Raw genomic sequence first — 16,273 nt, forward strand, 5'->3', positions numbered from 1 at the left:
GTACAAGTCACCACACACCAAGGTCAGGTCCCTTCAGAGAGTATTCTGAAACTAGAACATCTGCCTGAGAGTTACTTGAACTTTACTGAAGAGGGGAGGGGTGTTTAACAATCAGTGCCCAGAATCAGTTATTCTATTCCCCTCCTGTTTCTTCTGACCACAAAATAAATCAATAAATAAAGATTTGCATCTGCCTGCTACTATGCCATTTATAGAAGTCCCTGGGTGGCATAAACAGTTAAGCACTCGGCTACTAACTGAAAGACTGGCGGTTCAAACCCACCCAGAGGCCGCTCGGAAGACAGGCCTGAAGATCTGCTTCTGAAAGGTCACAGCCCTGAAAACCTTTCAGAGCAGTTCTACTCTTTAACACATGGGTCGCCATGAGCCTAAACCAACTCAGTGGCAAAGGGTTTAGTATTTGGTGTTGTGCTTCTTTATTTTGTGACATCTATAAATCATATAGAACAAATTAAGAGCTACAAGTGTCTCAGGTTGCATTCCCTAATTCTGACACAGGAATTCTTGTGTAAGGGGTTTTCTGAGGGAGTGCTCTAAGGAAATCCTGCATGGAGTGAGGGGAGCAGGAGAGGCAGGGAGGAAGCCAGGCAAAGATGAGGCTTTTGCTCAAGTCCGGCCTCATCCTGGTCCCACAAGGAGCTCTGAAGCATGAAGAACCCAACAGCACTATTCTGCCTGGAGGCAAAATAGGGAGGTGTTCCTTGGCTTCTCTGGAAAGGAGATTCCTGAAGGCCAAGGACAAATCCCCCAGCTGTGAGCTTCTAATGACCAACACTCACAGGTGCTGGGGGATGAGTGCTCCAGCCATCTGGGTGGGCTCCAACAGCACCTACCTCACAGTGTAGCTATAGATTCAGGGGTCACCAAGTTCTCAATTTGCATCTCTTGCTTTTGTAAAGGAAATTTCCTGAAGCAGTTTTCATAAAAAACCACTGCTGTTGAGTCGGTAACAACTCACGGCAACCCTATAGGACAGAGTACAATGGCCCCATAGGGTTCCAAGGAGCAGCTAGTGGATTTGAACTGCGGATCTTTTGGTTAGCAGCCAAGCTCTTAACCACTGCGCCACCAGGGCTCCAGTTTTTTTGTTTGTTTGTTTTCTTAGTTTTCAAACAGTGCTCCCAAAGTCCACTAGGAAGCTGGAGGTGGGATAAGCAAGATGAACTTTAGCCCCTGCTCTTGCTTCTTTTTTATTTACTTTACATATTGGATTTCCAGGTAAGATTATTACTAAACAAAGGGTTACCTAGTTTTAAAAATAATAATAATAAAAATGACTGATCTATTACGGAGTATAAGTGCCTTGATGACAATATCCTTGTTTGTCTTGCTCACTGAACACCCCAATGGCTGGAGGAGTGGTGGGCACACGGTAACCAGAAACCAGTTGCCATAGATTCAATTCCTACTCATGGCGACCCCATATGTGTAAGAGCAGAACTGTGCTCCATAGGGTTTTCAATGACTGATATTTTGGAAACAGACAGCCAAGACTTTCTTCCAAGGTGCCTGTAGATGGACTTGAACCTTCAACTTTTCAGTTAGCAGCTGAGCACATTTAACCTTTTGCACCATCCAGGGACTTCTGGGCACAAGGTAGGCCCTCAATAAATATTTGTTAAAAAAAAAAAAAAATGAATGAAAAAATATGAGCCCATTCAATCCTCATAATAGCTGTATGAGAATGTTGAGTTGGGTATTTTCTCCCATATTTACATAAGTGGAAGCTCAACTTCAGAGACTTGGCCATGGCCACAGAGGTCACCTGTACTGACCTGAGGTTGGTAACTGTGATATATTCAGAGTAAATATGCCTGGGCATGGGCACTGTGATGTGTTTATGCCCTTTCTCTGTAAAAAATCTCTCTATGTGTTAAAAGGTATCCAGAAATGAACAAAGAGAAAAAAGAACTTTAGAGGACTTCATGCATTGGATAATCAACAAAGCTAAAGACAGTTAACTTGGTGTAAAATCAAAACCCAAAACTCTTGTCAGATGTGAGGGCACCCTCATGGACCAGTTGCCAGGATAGACATCACACGTACTCTTCACCCCCTTCGCTCTGCCGGGAACACAGTTTTCCAGCTCTAATTGCAAATGTTGCAGCCTCTTTTGCCAGGTCGTATTGGTCTGATAGATTTCTTCTTTTCTCCCATACACTTTCTGCTGCCACAGATTCCCAAAGGTTTAACATCCAGAACCTATCCTCTCAATGTCCACTCTGTGCCCCAGTGAGAGGTGCTGAGCCAGCTGCCTAAGCTCCCTGACTTGGCAGTTTGTTTCCTCTGGGGAGTCTCACTTCCTCATCCTGTGCCTCCTCCCAGGCTACGGAGTAGAAGTCGGAAGCAGAGTCCTGGGATCAGAACCCAAGTTGAAAACAGGAACTGGATGAGTTTGGATCTGGTCTGAGAAGGGGTCAAATCAGGAGTCAGTCCAGGGGAAGCAGCCATGGTGGGCAGACTAGCAAGCCATTTCTTTAAGATCCCTCTGGAGGCCTAGACCACTGGCCTTATGTACAGTCCAGAAGATAACTTAGTGCTGAGCGCCTTGCATCCCTGGATTGCTTACCTCCTCCTTCCCCAGGGAATCCAAAGGCTCTCTTCCTCCTCCTCCCCCAGGACTGGCTCATCTCACTCTTAGAGCAGATCGATGCCCAGCTCGTATGCAATTTCAGAGGAATTGAAAAATCTTCCTTGCCAGAACCCTCACCAATTAGAGGCACTTTTGGGGTTAAGTTCTTTTCCTTGACAAAGCATATTATTAAAGGAGAGAAAGATGTGAATCAGCTATCACACGGTGCTACGTTGGCAAGAGTGCAGACAGAAGTAGGCTTTTAACCTACTGATGAGGCAAATAGGAAAATTGGACCTTTGTGCCTTGCTCAAAAAGAAAGAGTGCTTGTTAAATTAACAAGCACATATACTGAAATTCCACGTACAAACAGGGATAGGGAAAACACAAAAACTCTCGCAGAGCTCCATAATTTGAAACCGAAGTGCAACAAACACAAAGCCAGATGGTCAGAGAAAGCAGTCTGATTTAATATATGGATTCCTTCCTAACACCTAGTGGAAAGCTACCAAGTTGGGGCATGTAGCACAGGGGAGAAGAGGTCGTTGTAAAATACGGGCTCAGTAAACACGCCTCTCAGCTCATTCAGAACTATCCCAACTCCAGATACTCAGATACAGGGCCGCAAATGTACACTGATTCTGATCAGAATATGTGTTTTAATTTTTAGCAAGTATCTTCTCCGGAACTGATACATAAAATGCAAAATGTTTGAGTCCTCAAATGTCTGAAAATGTTTTCCAATTTTTGCTGACATTGATTGATATTTTGACTGGCTATAAAATTCTAAGTTCAAAATCTTTTTCCCACTAGTTTCTCCTTGAATAGGAAGAATAGCTCTGTATATTTGGAAGAGCTTACCTGGTAATAAGCCTTATTTTAAAATGAAGGGTAAAAAACAGAAAGGAAAAGGCATTAGCACACACCTTAGAAGTCCCCAATGTTCCTTGGACATACAATTTCTTTAGAGAAGAAACCTTCCAGTTTTTAGCCAGGAGGTAAATTCCAGCCACCTGCTCTCAAATGGGGATGTAAGAGAACAAGTGTGAAACCAACTGGCGCAATTGTTCCATAGGAAGACTTTTAAGTAAACACCCTGACTTCAGCACCCCCATCTCTACCTGCCAGCAAGTTCCAAGCTTCTTGGGGTTTGGCATGGCAGAAAATTCCATTCATCACTGCATTTTCCAACCCTAGGCTGCAAACTGGAGCCCTGATGGCCCAGTGGTTAAGAGCTCAGCTGTTAACCAAAAGGTTTGCAGTTCAAATCCACCAGCTGCTCCTTGGGAACCATATGGGGCAGTTCTATTCTGCCCTACAGGATCACTATAAGTCAAAATTGACTCAACAGCAATGGGTTCAGTTTTGTTCTGTTTTCTAACTGCAAATTACTCCTCTCTTTTGTTTCCCAACTTACATATATTTATTGAAATATCTCATCTGTTGATGCCGTCCTACCATTATCTTTGCTTTTATTGAATCAGTTTTTTGTTTTTTTTTTGGTAGCTCCTTCACTATTTTTAATGAGGTGATGACAGGAAACAAACTTATATGCTCAGTCTGCCATTGTGAATGTGAAGCTGCTTTCTTAGGAAGAGCTTCTAAGTTTGACAAGAAATGGAGCAAGTACTATACAGGACTCTAATGAGACACCTGATAATCAAGGGCACAACACACATGATTTAGGACAAGGATGAAGAACCACCTTTAGGACGGATGTCATAGATTGAATTGTGTCCCCCAAAAAATATGTGTATCAACTGGCTATGCCATGATTCCCAGAATTGTGTGATTGTCCATCATTTTATCATCTGATGTGATTTTCCTATGTGTTGTAAATCCTATTGCTATGATGTTAATGAGATTGGATTAGGGACAGTTATGTTGATGAGCCAGGACTCAATCTACAAAATTAGATTGTGTCTTAAACAAACCTCTTTTGAGATACAAAAGAGAGAAGCAAGCAGAGAGACATGGGGATCTCATACCACCAGGAAAGCAGTGCTGGGAGCAGAGCGTGTCCTTTGGACCCAAGGTTCCTGCCCAGAGAAGCTCCTAGACCACAGGAAGATTGATGACAAGGACCTTCCTCTAGAGTCAACAGAGAGAGAGAGCCTTCCCCTGGAGCTGAGGCCCTGATTTTGGACTTTTTGCCTCCTAGACTGTGAGAGAATAAGCTTCTGTTTGTTGAAGCCATCCACTTGTGGTATTTCTGTTATAGCAGCACTAGATAACCAAGACAATGGAGATGGAGATGAAGCCCAGGTCAGTTCATATCCACGCTAAGTCCACAAGTGGTATTAGGTAGCTCCAGTCACTTTGGCCTGGCCGAGAACCTGGGGCTTCCCAATCCCAGCTTAGATGACCAAGCAGTCATCACATTGACCTCTTGATTTCTGTAAGGGGGAGGGGGAGTATTTCAGATATTTGAGGAATTACTATGCAGCTTGTAAAATCTTGGTTTTTAAAATATAAACAAAATTTGTTAATACTCCTGTGTTTTAAAAGTCCATCTACTGTTTCGTACTTCCACGAGTATTTCCAGGTTTTAATCATTCTTAACTCAGCATTTCATTTGGCTAAATCACTCTGAATGAAACCAAAGACCTATTGGCCTTGTTTTAGAAAGAAAAGCATAACCCCATAAGCTGCTTTGGGAATAATTCTAGAGCTCTAAATAGGAAGTATTTAGTGTAATTTATACTGCTGTGATTAACAGATCTTATACCTGTACTTCTCTCTCATTTTAGTGCCTAGGTTTAAATATTTTGGGCTGCAATATTGAGTGGAAAACATTAAAGACCTTAACTCATTCAATATTTTTAAATCACATATACCCAATGATAATCTCTGATTTTATGCGCATTTATTTTATATTCACAAATTAAAGGAAGATTTTATGGCTCTATTGTTAGGCAAATTCATGCAGGTTTAAAGAGTACCTCAGGGCTATAGTCTTGTGGAGTCCTTCAGTCTCAAATGATCCAGTAAGTCTGGACTTTTTAAGAATTTGAGTTTTGTTCCACATTTTGTTCTCATTCTATCAGAATCCATCATTGTGTTCCTGATCAGAACAGTCAGCAGTGTTAGCTGGGCACCATCTAGTTCTTCTAATCTCAGGGTAGATGAGGTCATAGTTCCTGGAGAGTTCTAGTCCTGTGGACTAGTTTCTTCTCTAAGTCTTTTGTTTCCTTCTTTCTCTTTTACTCTTGAAGTGCAGAGACCAATAGTTGTATCTTAGATGGCCACTCACAAGCTTTTAAGACCCCAGACTCTACTCACCAAACTAGGATGTAGAATATAAACTTTACATACTATATTATGCCAATTGACTGAGTTGTCCCATGAGATTATGGTCCTAAGCCTTCAGACTCCATAAACCAATTCCACAAGGTGTTTGATTCTATCTAAGAAGTATCCATATTTGTGCCCCCATGTGCTTTTATTGTACATATAAATATATATGGATGCATATACTTACATATATATACACCTGCATATATGCCCACATATATACACATGGGTATACATACCTATACACTTGTTTGCATATACACATGCACATGTAACCACACTACTATTTTTTAGTTGTTGTTACATAGTTGTATATGTCATACCAATTACTAAATGTTCTTTTTTCTTTCATATTTCTTAGTGGCATCATTTACCTTGATCCAGCTGTGCACACATCACCCACTTTTGATGTTGTATTTTCCATCTCCAGAAATAACAAGAGCCTACTATCTAGAGAGCAATCTATCTCTCCCCCCACCACCTATCCCTGATAACCACCAGTGATCATTGGTTTCAATATGTATACCTATTCTTTTCTTTTTGTAATAGTGAAATCAGACAGCATTTGTCCTTTTGTGATTGAATCATTTCACTCAGCATAATGTCCTCCAAATTCATCCACGTTATAATATGGTTTGAGAACTCATCATTGTTCTTTATGGCTGCATAGCATTCCATTGTATGTATGTACTACATTTTGTTCATCCATTCATCTGTCGATAGGTACTTAGGTTGTTTCCATCTTTTTGCTATTGTGAACAGTGCTGCAACGAACATAGGTGTGCATATGTCTGATTGTGTCTTTAGTATTAGATCTCTAGGGTATATACCTAGAAGTAGGATTGCTGGATCATAAGATAGTTCTAACTCTAGTTTTTTGAGGAAGTGCTATACTGTTTTCCATAGTGATTATACCATTTTACAATCCCACCAGCAGTGGATAAGGGTTCCAGTCTTCCTATATCCTTGTCAGCATTTGTTGTTTTCTGTTTGTTTTTTGATCAGTGCCATTTTAGCAGGGGTGAGATGGTATCTCACTGTAGTTTTGATTTGTACCTCTCTAACAGCTAATGATCGTGAGCCCCTTTTCATGTGTTTGTTGGCTACTTGAATGTCTTCTTTGGTGACTTTCCTCTGATTTTTCTAATAATATCTCTTCCATAAAGCAATGGTCTATAAACTCATGGTCTATATCTGTGCTGCCCAATACAGTAGCCACTTGCCACATGTGAGTATTTAGATTTAAATTAAAGTTAAATTAAAATTTCAGTTCCTCAGTCACACTGCCCACATTCCGAGTGCTTAATAGGCATGTGGCTAGTGGTTACTGTATTGCATGGCACAGGTATAGAATATGTGCACCATTTCAGAAAGTTCTTTTAGACAGTGCTAGTCCATGGGGGTACAAATGGTTAATGCATTCAGCTGCTAACTGAAAGGCTGGAGGTTCAAGTCCACCCAGAAGAAAGGCCTGTTGATCTACTTTCAAAAAATCAACCATTGAAAACCCTACTCTAACACACATGGGGTTGCCATAAGTCATGGTTTTTTAGGGGTTTTCAAGTCTACATTAAATGAGAATAAGTATATGTGATAAAAAGAATTTTTAAATCACTTAATAGATTGAAATATTATTCTGCCACAATAGGGATAAAAAGAACTAAAGGCATAATTCTGAATAATGTCAGCATTTAAGAATTAGGCCCTGAAACTGAGATTAGGAAATAATGACAAAGATTATGCTGTTGTTGTTAGGCGCTGTCAAGTCAGTTTCGACTCATAGCCACCCTATGTACAATAGAATGAAACACTGCCTGGTCTTGTGCCTCCTCACAATTGTTTCTGTGTTTTAAGCTCATTGTTGCAGCTATTGTGCCAGTCCATCTCGTTGAGGGTACTCCTCTTTTTCGCTGACCCTCTACTTTACCAAGCATGATGTCCTTCTCCAAGGACTGGTCCCTCCTGATAATATGTCCAAAGTATGTGAGACAAAGTCTTGCCATCCTTGCTTCCAAGGAGCATTCTGGCTGTACTTCTTCCAAGACAGATTTGTTCAGCCTTCTGGAAGTCCATGATAGACTCGATATTCTTCTCCAGCCCCATAATTCAAAGGCATCAATTCCTTCTCAGTTTTCCTTATTTCATTGCCCAGCTTTCACATGCATATGAAGTGATCAAAAAGACCATGGTTTGGGTCAGGCACTCCTTAGTCCTCAAAGTGAAATCTTTGCTTTTTGACACTTTAAAGAGGTCTTTTGCAGCAGATTTGCCCAGTGAAATAACTCATTTGATTTCTTGACTGTTGCTTCCATGGGCATTGATTGTGAATTCAAATAAAATAAAATCCTTGATAATTTCAGCCTTTTCTCCATTTATCATGATGTTGCTTATTGTTTTCTTTATGTTGAGGTGTAATCCATACTGAAGGCTGTAGACTTTGGTCTTCATCAGTAAATCCTTCAAGTCCTCTTCACTTTCAGCAAGCAAGGTTGAATTGAATAGCTTGGAAAGTAGAAAAAGAAAGCATAAGAATGTGATATCACAGAAGGAAAGAAGATATTTCGAGGAGAGAGTGCTCAGTAGTTTCAGTGCTGTCGAGAAGTCAAGTGAGAAAATGATTGAAAAGTATGCACTAAATATATCCACTAGGAGAAGATATTAGTAATATTGGAAAGAGAACTTTCTGGAAAGTTGTAAGGGCATAAACCAGATTGCAACAGATAGAAGTGTAAATGGGAGAGGGCAAAAAGGAGAATGAAAATATACACAACTCTTTCAAAAAAATTGGTTATGAAATACAGGATAAACGGGAAAATCAGAGGGTGATGCAAGGTCTGAGGTAACTTTTTTAATGAGAGTTTGGGTATATTACAAGTTAAAGGTAGAACTCTGCTTTTCAGCAGAACATAGTCAAATTTGCAGACCAAAGCTTCTACTGTAATAATTGGGAGAAAGTCAGAAATTTCTAAACATCATATTTTTAGAGGTTTAGGAGAGCTGTAGAATCAAGGAGGACTAGATGAACTAGAAATATGGAAGAGAAGAACTGGTCTGAGTCGAGCTGAGAATTGTCAGCTACCATCCCTCCCCCTCTACACACACAAAAAGGGGAAACTGTCAATTCTGGGTGCAGGAAAGAGGATCAGTTCTGCCCCAGGCCAATGACCTCTGCAGGAGAAATAGGACTAATATATATATAACAACAAATTAAAAACTTGATGTGCCACAAATAATAGCCTTTTTTCCCTACCTGGCATTTGCTGAGTTCTGGGACTGTACAAGACGTTGGACAGCATCTTAGTTATCTAGAGATGCTACAACAGCAATACCATATGTGGATGCCTTCCACAAAGAGAATTTTATTCTCTCACAATTTAGGAGGCTAGGAGTCCAAATCCAGGGCACCAGCTCTAGGGGAAGCCTTTCTTTCTGTGTCAGTTCTGGGGGAAGGTCCCTGTCATCAATCTTCCCCAGTCTAGGAGCTTCTCAGCTCAGGGACCCCAGGTCCAAAGGATGTGCTCTGCTCCCGGTGCTTCTTTCTTGGTAGCATGAGGTCCCTCTCCTCTCTGCTCTATTCTCTCTTTTATATCTCAAAAGAGGTTGACTCAAGATACAACCTAATCTTGTAGATTTGAGTTCTGGATCATTAACATAACTGCCTCTAATTCTCCCTCATGAACATCATAGAGGTAGGATTTACAACACATAGAATAATCACATCAGATCACAAAATGGTGGACAACCACACAATACTGGGAACCATGGCCTAGCCACGTTGATACACATTTTGGGGGGGGACACAATTCAAGCCATAACAGAGAGCTAGGCAGAAAGCTCCTAAAAGGCAGAGTAATTTATCCTGCTTAGAAAACAAGACCCACCAGAAAAGTAAGCCAGCCTCAAGCATATTGACAATCTTTCATCTAGACATTTGACAGGAGCGGCATGGAACAGGAGGCTATAGAGCTTGAATGGGAACCTCTGAAGTACAGGCCTGCATCTCCTTCAGCCTTTTAGGGCTGAGGGGATGGAGACGAATATGGCTCTAAAGAAAAGGACAGAATGGCCCCTCCTCAGAAAATAGGGGCAAACCAAAGGTAGACTGCAGCCCAGCTTCAATTTTCCTCAAATCCTGTAATCCTTCATTCTATCTGCCTAACAGAGGAAAGGGTGAAACTCTCTCTGGTGGCAGACAACATCATACAGGGGCTCTTCCTTTCTTTTATTCATATGATCTGACATAAAATAAGTTGATAATGTAATGAGGCAAAAAATATAATCCATCATTAAGTGAAAAAAGCAGATGATAGAACTAAACCTACAAATGATCCAGTTAGTGATGTCAGCAGAAAAAAAAAGGAAACTGTAAAAATCAGAATATTATTAGACTTTATAAGTCTCATAAAGATAACTACTAAAAGAATAGTAAAATAATGCTTAACCAATAAATCAATAGAAGAAAAACTGGGAAAATAAGAATGTTTGGATATTCTAAAAGCAGATAAGAAAGGAGAAAAAATGGAACATTAACCTATGGGTCAAATAGAAAACCACATAAACTTAACCATATCAAGTTATATCAGCTAATACCAAGGCCTAACAGTTTTCATCCACCCAGCGATACCACAGAAGAAATGCCTGGAGGTCGACTTCCATAAAGATTATATCCAAGAAAACCCTACGAAGCAGCTCTACTCTGTAACACATTGCGCCCCTCAGTGATTGCCATGAGTCAGAATCAACTTGATGACAATGGGTTTGGTTTTCTTGTTCTTAACTATTTATATGCCTTTTTTTTATATATATACTACTGTAACCTCTTCTCTATTCCCACTACTATAGCCCAAATTAAGACCTGCATAATCTGTCACCAAGACTATTTCAATAGATCCCAAACAATTTTCCCTCCTTCTCCCACGGCATCTTCCAATCCATCCTCCATAGAAATGCCACCATGATTTTTCTGGCATGAATCTGACCAGGTCCCTCTCCTGCTTAAAATATCTCAGTGGCTCCTGTTAGCTTAAGGAAGACATCAAAAACTAAAGGCTTGCTGAATAGGTCGCCTTTCTGACAAAAGAGGAGGATTCAGGGATCTTTTTGCTGACTTATTTTATGGTAATAACTGTGCAAAGAATTGTGTCTTTAGATGGAGCAGGGACTTTCCAATTTGTCTTCCCCTTATTCCCCTTATTGGCTCTGGGGCCAAATATCAGTTGTTTTTCAGCATTGCTCTTATGCAGTTTTTTAGGGGGTGTGAGGGAACAAATATTGCTCTGGATTTATGTCCCCCAAAAAGTGGTGAAAAATGACAGAGAGGGCAGTGTGTGTTGAACACAAATGGGAGATAGCCTACACCTTCATACAGATGATGGTCGCTGGCTGGCGCAAGTGGTTTGCACTGGACTACTAACCTAAATGTTGGTGGTTCAAATCCGCCCAGCGGTCCCTTGGAAGAAAGGCTTGGTGATCTTCTTCCATAAAGATTGTTGCTGTTAGGTGCCATCAAGTCAGTTCCAACTCATATCGACACTAGGTACAGCAGAACAAAACACTGCCCAGTCCTGCATCATCCTCACAATTGTTGTTATGCTTGAGCCCATTGTTGCAGCCACTGTGTCAGTCCATCTTATTGAGGGTCTTCCTCTTTTTCACTGACCCTCTACTTTACCAAGCATGATGTCCTTCTCCAGGGACTGATCCCTGCTGATAGCATGTCCAAAGTATGTGAGACAAAGTCTCACCATCCTCACTTCTGAGGAGCATTCTGGCTGTACTTCTCCAAGCAGGCTTCTTTGTTCTTCTGGCAGCCCGTGGTATATTCGATATTCTTCACCAACACCATAACTCAAAGGCGTCAATTCTTCTTTAGCCTTTCTTATTCATTGCCCAGCTTTCTCATGCCTATGAGGCTATTGAAAACACCGCAGCTTGGGTCAGGCACACCTTAGTCCTTAAAGTGACATCTTTGCTTTTTAATACTTTAAAGAGGTCTTTTGCGGCACATTTGTCCATAAAGATTAAAAAGAGAAAAGATTAGAGCCAAGAAAACACTATGGAGCCATTCTACTTGGAATCCACTCCACAGCATAGGGTTTGGTTTTGGTTTTCATACAAAGATCACTCTTCCAAGTACAACGTGTTTTCCCCGTTGTAAACATTGTCTTCCTGCCCTTGTAGGCATGGTTCCTTAATATGGTACACAAGGCCCTTAATGATTGCTTATTGCCTTAATCACCATCTTCATCAACCACCATCCCTGGCATAAGTTCTTCTGCTCCCTAACAGTGCCAAACTTTTCGTAAGTGGTCACCTGTCCATTCTATGGCACATTCTGTTACTTCACACCTTTGCCTAAACTGTTCTCTTTACCTAAACCCTAATCATTTCAGTGGGGCCCTGGTGGTACAGTGGTTAAGAGGTACAGCTGCTAACGAAAACGTTGGCAGTTCAAATCTACCAGCCGCTCTTTGGAAACCCGATGGGGCAGTTCTACTCTGCCCTATAGAGTCGCTATGAGTTGGAATTGACTCAGTGGCAACGAGTTTGGTGTGGGGTTTAATCACTTCAGGTATCACCAGCTCTGGGAGTCTTTCTTGAGTGTTTTCTCTGAAGCCGGGTTTTTTTCCTTGTCCATCTTCCCAGGACATCTACTAAAAATCCTTGTCTTTACACTTAACACACTATATTGTAATTGCATTTTTATGTGTTCTATGTCATTCATTATTGGCCTATGAGCTCCTAGATACCTTCCTTGTCTTTGTAGCTCCAACGAGCAAATGCCACATGAGCTTCCAATACTCAAAAAAAAAAAAAAAAAAACCACTGCAGTGGAATCAATTCCAACTCATAGCTTCCAATAAGTGCTGTTTAAATGACATGAAATGAAATACTTTGTACTCAGTAAAATATATGTTGTTCCTGTCTCTCTCACCCCACCTCAAAACCTAAAGATTTTGAAAGTTAATAACACTTTATTACAACACATAATTGGAAACCCTGGTGGCCTGTAGTGGTTAAGAGCTATAGCTGCTAACCGAAGAGGTCAGCAGTTCAAATCCATGAGGTGCTCTTTGGAAAACCCTGTGGAGCAGCTCTACTCTGTCCTATGGGGTTGCTATGAGTTGGAATCAACTCGAGGGCAATGGGTTTGGGTTTTTTTTTTTATATACATAACGCTTAACAACACTTCACTAGTTAGTACAGTTTTAAGCACCTTAGAAATGTTTCCTGAGGCTTTTCAATACATATTATCTCAGAATTTAACACCTACCTTCCTCTTGGCAACCCTGGTGGTGTAGTGGTTAAGTGCTACGGCTGCTAACCAAAGGGTCAGCAGTTCGAATCCGCCAGGCGCTCCTTGAAAACTCTATGGGGCAGTTCTACTCTGTCTTATAGGGTTGCTATGACTTGGAATCAACTGGACGGCACTAGGTTTGGTTTTTTGGGTTCCTGGTGGTGTAGTGGTTAAGTGCTAATCTGCCAGGCGCCCCTTGGAAACTCTATGGGGCAGTTCTACTCTGTCCTATAGGGTCGCTATGAGTCGGAATGGACTCGACGGCAGGGGGCGGGAGTGGGACCTTCCTCTTGCTATGAGGATGCCAACCTGGTCCGATGGCTCCACCTGGTGGCGACATCAAGTAGCTGCTTGGCGCCCTTGAGACCAGCCACAGCAGTAGAGAATATTGCCTGCTTCCCTATCTCTCTTTAGTTTTCTAGGGGATCACGATTAGCCATCTTGAAGAAGAATCCGTGACTGGTTGGACCTGAACCTCTCCTCACAGGCAAAGAGTGAGGACATTTACTCTCTCAAGGAAGAAAAGGGAGGCCCCTCATTTGTGGTTTGGGAGCTGGACATATTAGTAGGGTACAAGTGGACATAAGAAGGAAAAAGCAAACTGTCATGAGACACAGACTTATGCATATTGTGCCGGAAAAGCAGAATAAGCATTTAATTATATTCTTTTAATTACCAGTTTCCTAATAAGTAATTACTTGGTGTGCTAAAAAACTTCCAGTTGTGTGTAATAAGTTCTTTTGTAGTATCATTATGAATTTTCACTTATTTGATCTTTCAGTCCACTGTCATCGTTATTTTTTTGTTACACAAATTGCCCCATCTTTGACCACTAAAAGCTTCTTCAGGTTGGCACCAGTGCCCTTTTAACACAATCCCACTAACCTTTGATAGTTGTCTTGCTTTCTAGTATGATATTACAGGTTTGCTTTCTGCCTGTGGATACCACCAAGGAAATATCATTAAAGTCTTCCTTCCCGCGGCAGTTATGTCTAAGTCAGAGTCTAGTAAAGAGCTCGAAAAGCTGCAGAAGCTCTTTGTCAGAGGATTGAGCTTTGAAAAAACTGTTGAGAGGCTGAAGCGCCATTTTGAACAATGAAGAATGCCCATGATTGCGATAGAGACCCAAACACCAAGGGTTTTGTGTTTGTCACTATGCTACTGTGGAGGATGCTGCCAAGAATGCAAAGCCACACAAGGTTGATGGAAGAGTTGTGGAAACAAACAAGGCTGTCTCAAGAAAAGACCCTCAAAGGCCAGATGACCACTTAACTGTGAAAAAAATCTTTGTTGGAGGTATTAAAGGCACTGAAGAGCATCATGTAAGAGATTATTTTGATCAGCATGGGAAAATTGAAGTGATTGAAGTCATGGCTGACCAAGGCAGTGGCAAGAAAAGAGGCTTTACTTTTAGAAACTTTGGTGACCATGACTCCATGGATAAGATTTTCATTCAAAAATATCATACTGTGTATGGCTACAACTGTGAAGTAAGCAAAGCCCTTACTTCTACGTAAGAGATGGTCAGTGCCTCATCCAGCCAAAGAAGTCAATGTGGTTGTAGACACACTTAACACACTATACTGTAATTGCATTTTTATGTGTTCTATGTCATTCGTTATTGACCTATGAGCTTCTTGATGCCTCCAATGCCTACCAAAGGGAATGCTTTGGAGGTGGTTTAGGTGGGAATGACAACTTTAGTTGTGAAGAAAACTTCAGTGGTTGTGGTGGCTTTGGTGGTAACTGTGGTGATGGTGGATATATGTGGCAGTGAGGATGGCTAAAATGGATTTGGTAATGATGGAAGCAATTTTGGAGGTGGCAGAAAATCTCACTCTTTCCTTTTAGCTCCTCCATCTCTCTCCATATTGTTTGGTTAAGTGGTTTGTAGTTTTAGGTGTGTATGGCTTGTCTGCTGCCTATACTAAGAAAGTGTAGGGGAGATACAAAACCCCTTGCTGACTGGACCAAAGAATTAATGCAACCTCACCTGGGGTCACAGAGTCTTCTCTCCAAAGCAGTGGAGCCTAATCTTATGCTGTTCACTGAGAGTCATCATTCTATATAAGCAATGAGTTTAAATACTTAATATTATAAGATCACAAGAAATGTGATAATGTAACCCAAAAGGCATGGAATAACTTGTTTTCACAAAATACACTTTTATTGTAGCCATGGAAAGAACCCTGGCTTATCCTGTTGTTCAGTCCCAATGCTGTTTATCAAAAACAGGATACAAGAGAGGCATTAAGCTAATTTTTCACACAAGAGTTGAATCTGGAGTAAAGCTAAAGTCAAGACCTCGGAATTGCCAAATTACGCTTGGCTATAATTTTTATAGGCTTAATGCTGAGTCAGGAAAGATAGGGGAGTCATCCCAGTTCAGACTTAAAACTCCCAAAAAGGCAGGGACCTTAACTGACCCGCTCTACCACGTGGCCACGCAAAGGCATTCTACTGTGCGGATCATAACAAATTATGGATAACATTACGAAGAATGGGAATTCCAGAATACTTACTTGTGCTCTTGTGGAACTTGTACATAGGCAGTCTTTCAAACAGAGCAAGGTGATACTGCATGGTTTAAAATCAAGAACAGTGTAAGTCAAGGTTGCATCCTTTCACTGTACTTATTCAATCCAAATAATCCAAAAAGCTGGACTATATGAAGAAGAATGTGGCATCAGGATTGGTGGAAGAGTCACTAACAACCTGCAATATGCAAATGACACAACCTTGCTTGCTGAAAGAGGACTTGAAGCATTTACTAATAAAGATCAAAGTATACAGCCTTCAGTATGGTTACAACTCAAAATAAAGACAACAAAAATCCTCACAACAGGACCAATAAACAACATCATGATAAATGGAGAAAAGACTGAAGTTGTCAAGATTTCATTTTACTTGGATCCACAATCAACGCCCATGGAAGCAGCAGTCAGAAAATAAAATGATGTATTGCATTGGGCAAGTTTGCTGCAAAAGATCTCTCTAAAATATTAAAAAGCAAAGATGTCACCTTGAAGACTGAGGTGTGCCTGACTTAAGCCGTGGTGTTTTCAATCGCATCATATGCATGTGAAAGC

At 41.0% G+C, this 16,273-nt stretch overlaps 1 pseudogene; it reads left to right on the plus strand.

Moving 5' to 3' along the window:
* The first annotated feature begins 14,150 nt into the window (after window positions 1-14,150).
* Window positions 14,151-14,826, plus strand: LOC100670698 (heterogeneous nuclear ribonucleoprotein A1-like 3; annotated as a pseudogene).
* Window positions 14,827-16,273: the final 1,447 nt, after the last annotated feature.

Source organism: Loxodonta africana, chromosome 2 (assembly GCF_030014295.1).
Source record: "Loxodonta africana isolate mLoxAfr1 chromosome 2, mLoxAfr1.hap2, whole genome shotgun sequence".
In the NCBI taxonomy this organism is placed as follows: Eukaryota; Metazoa; Chordata; class Mammalia; order Proboscidea; family Elephantidae; genus Loxodonta; species Loxodonta africana.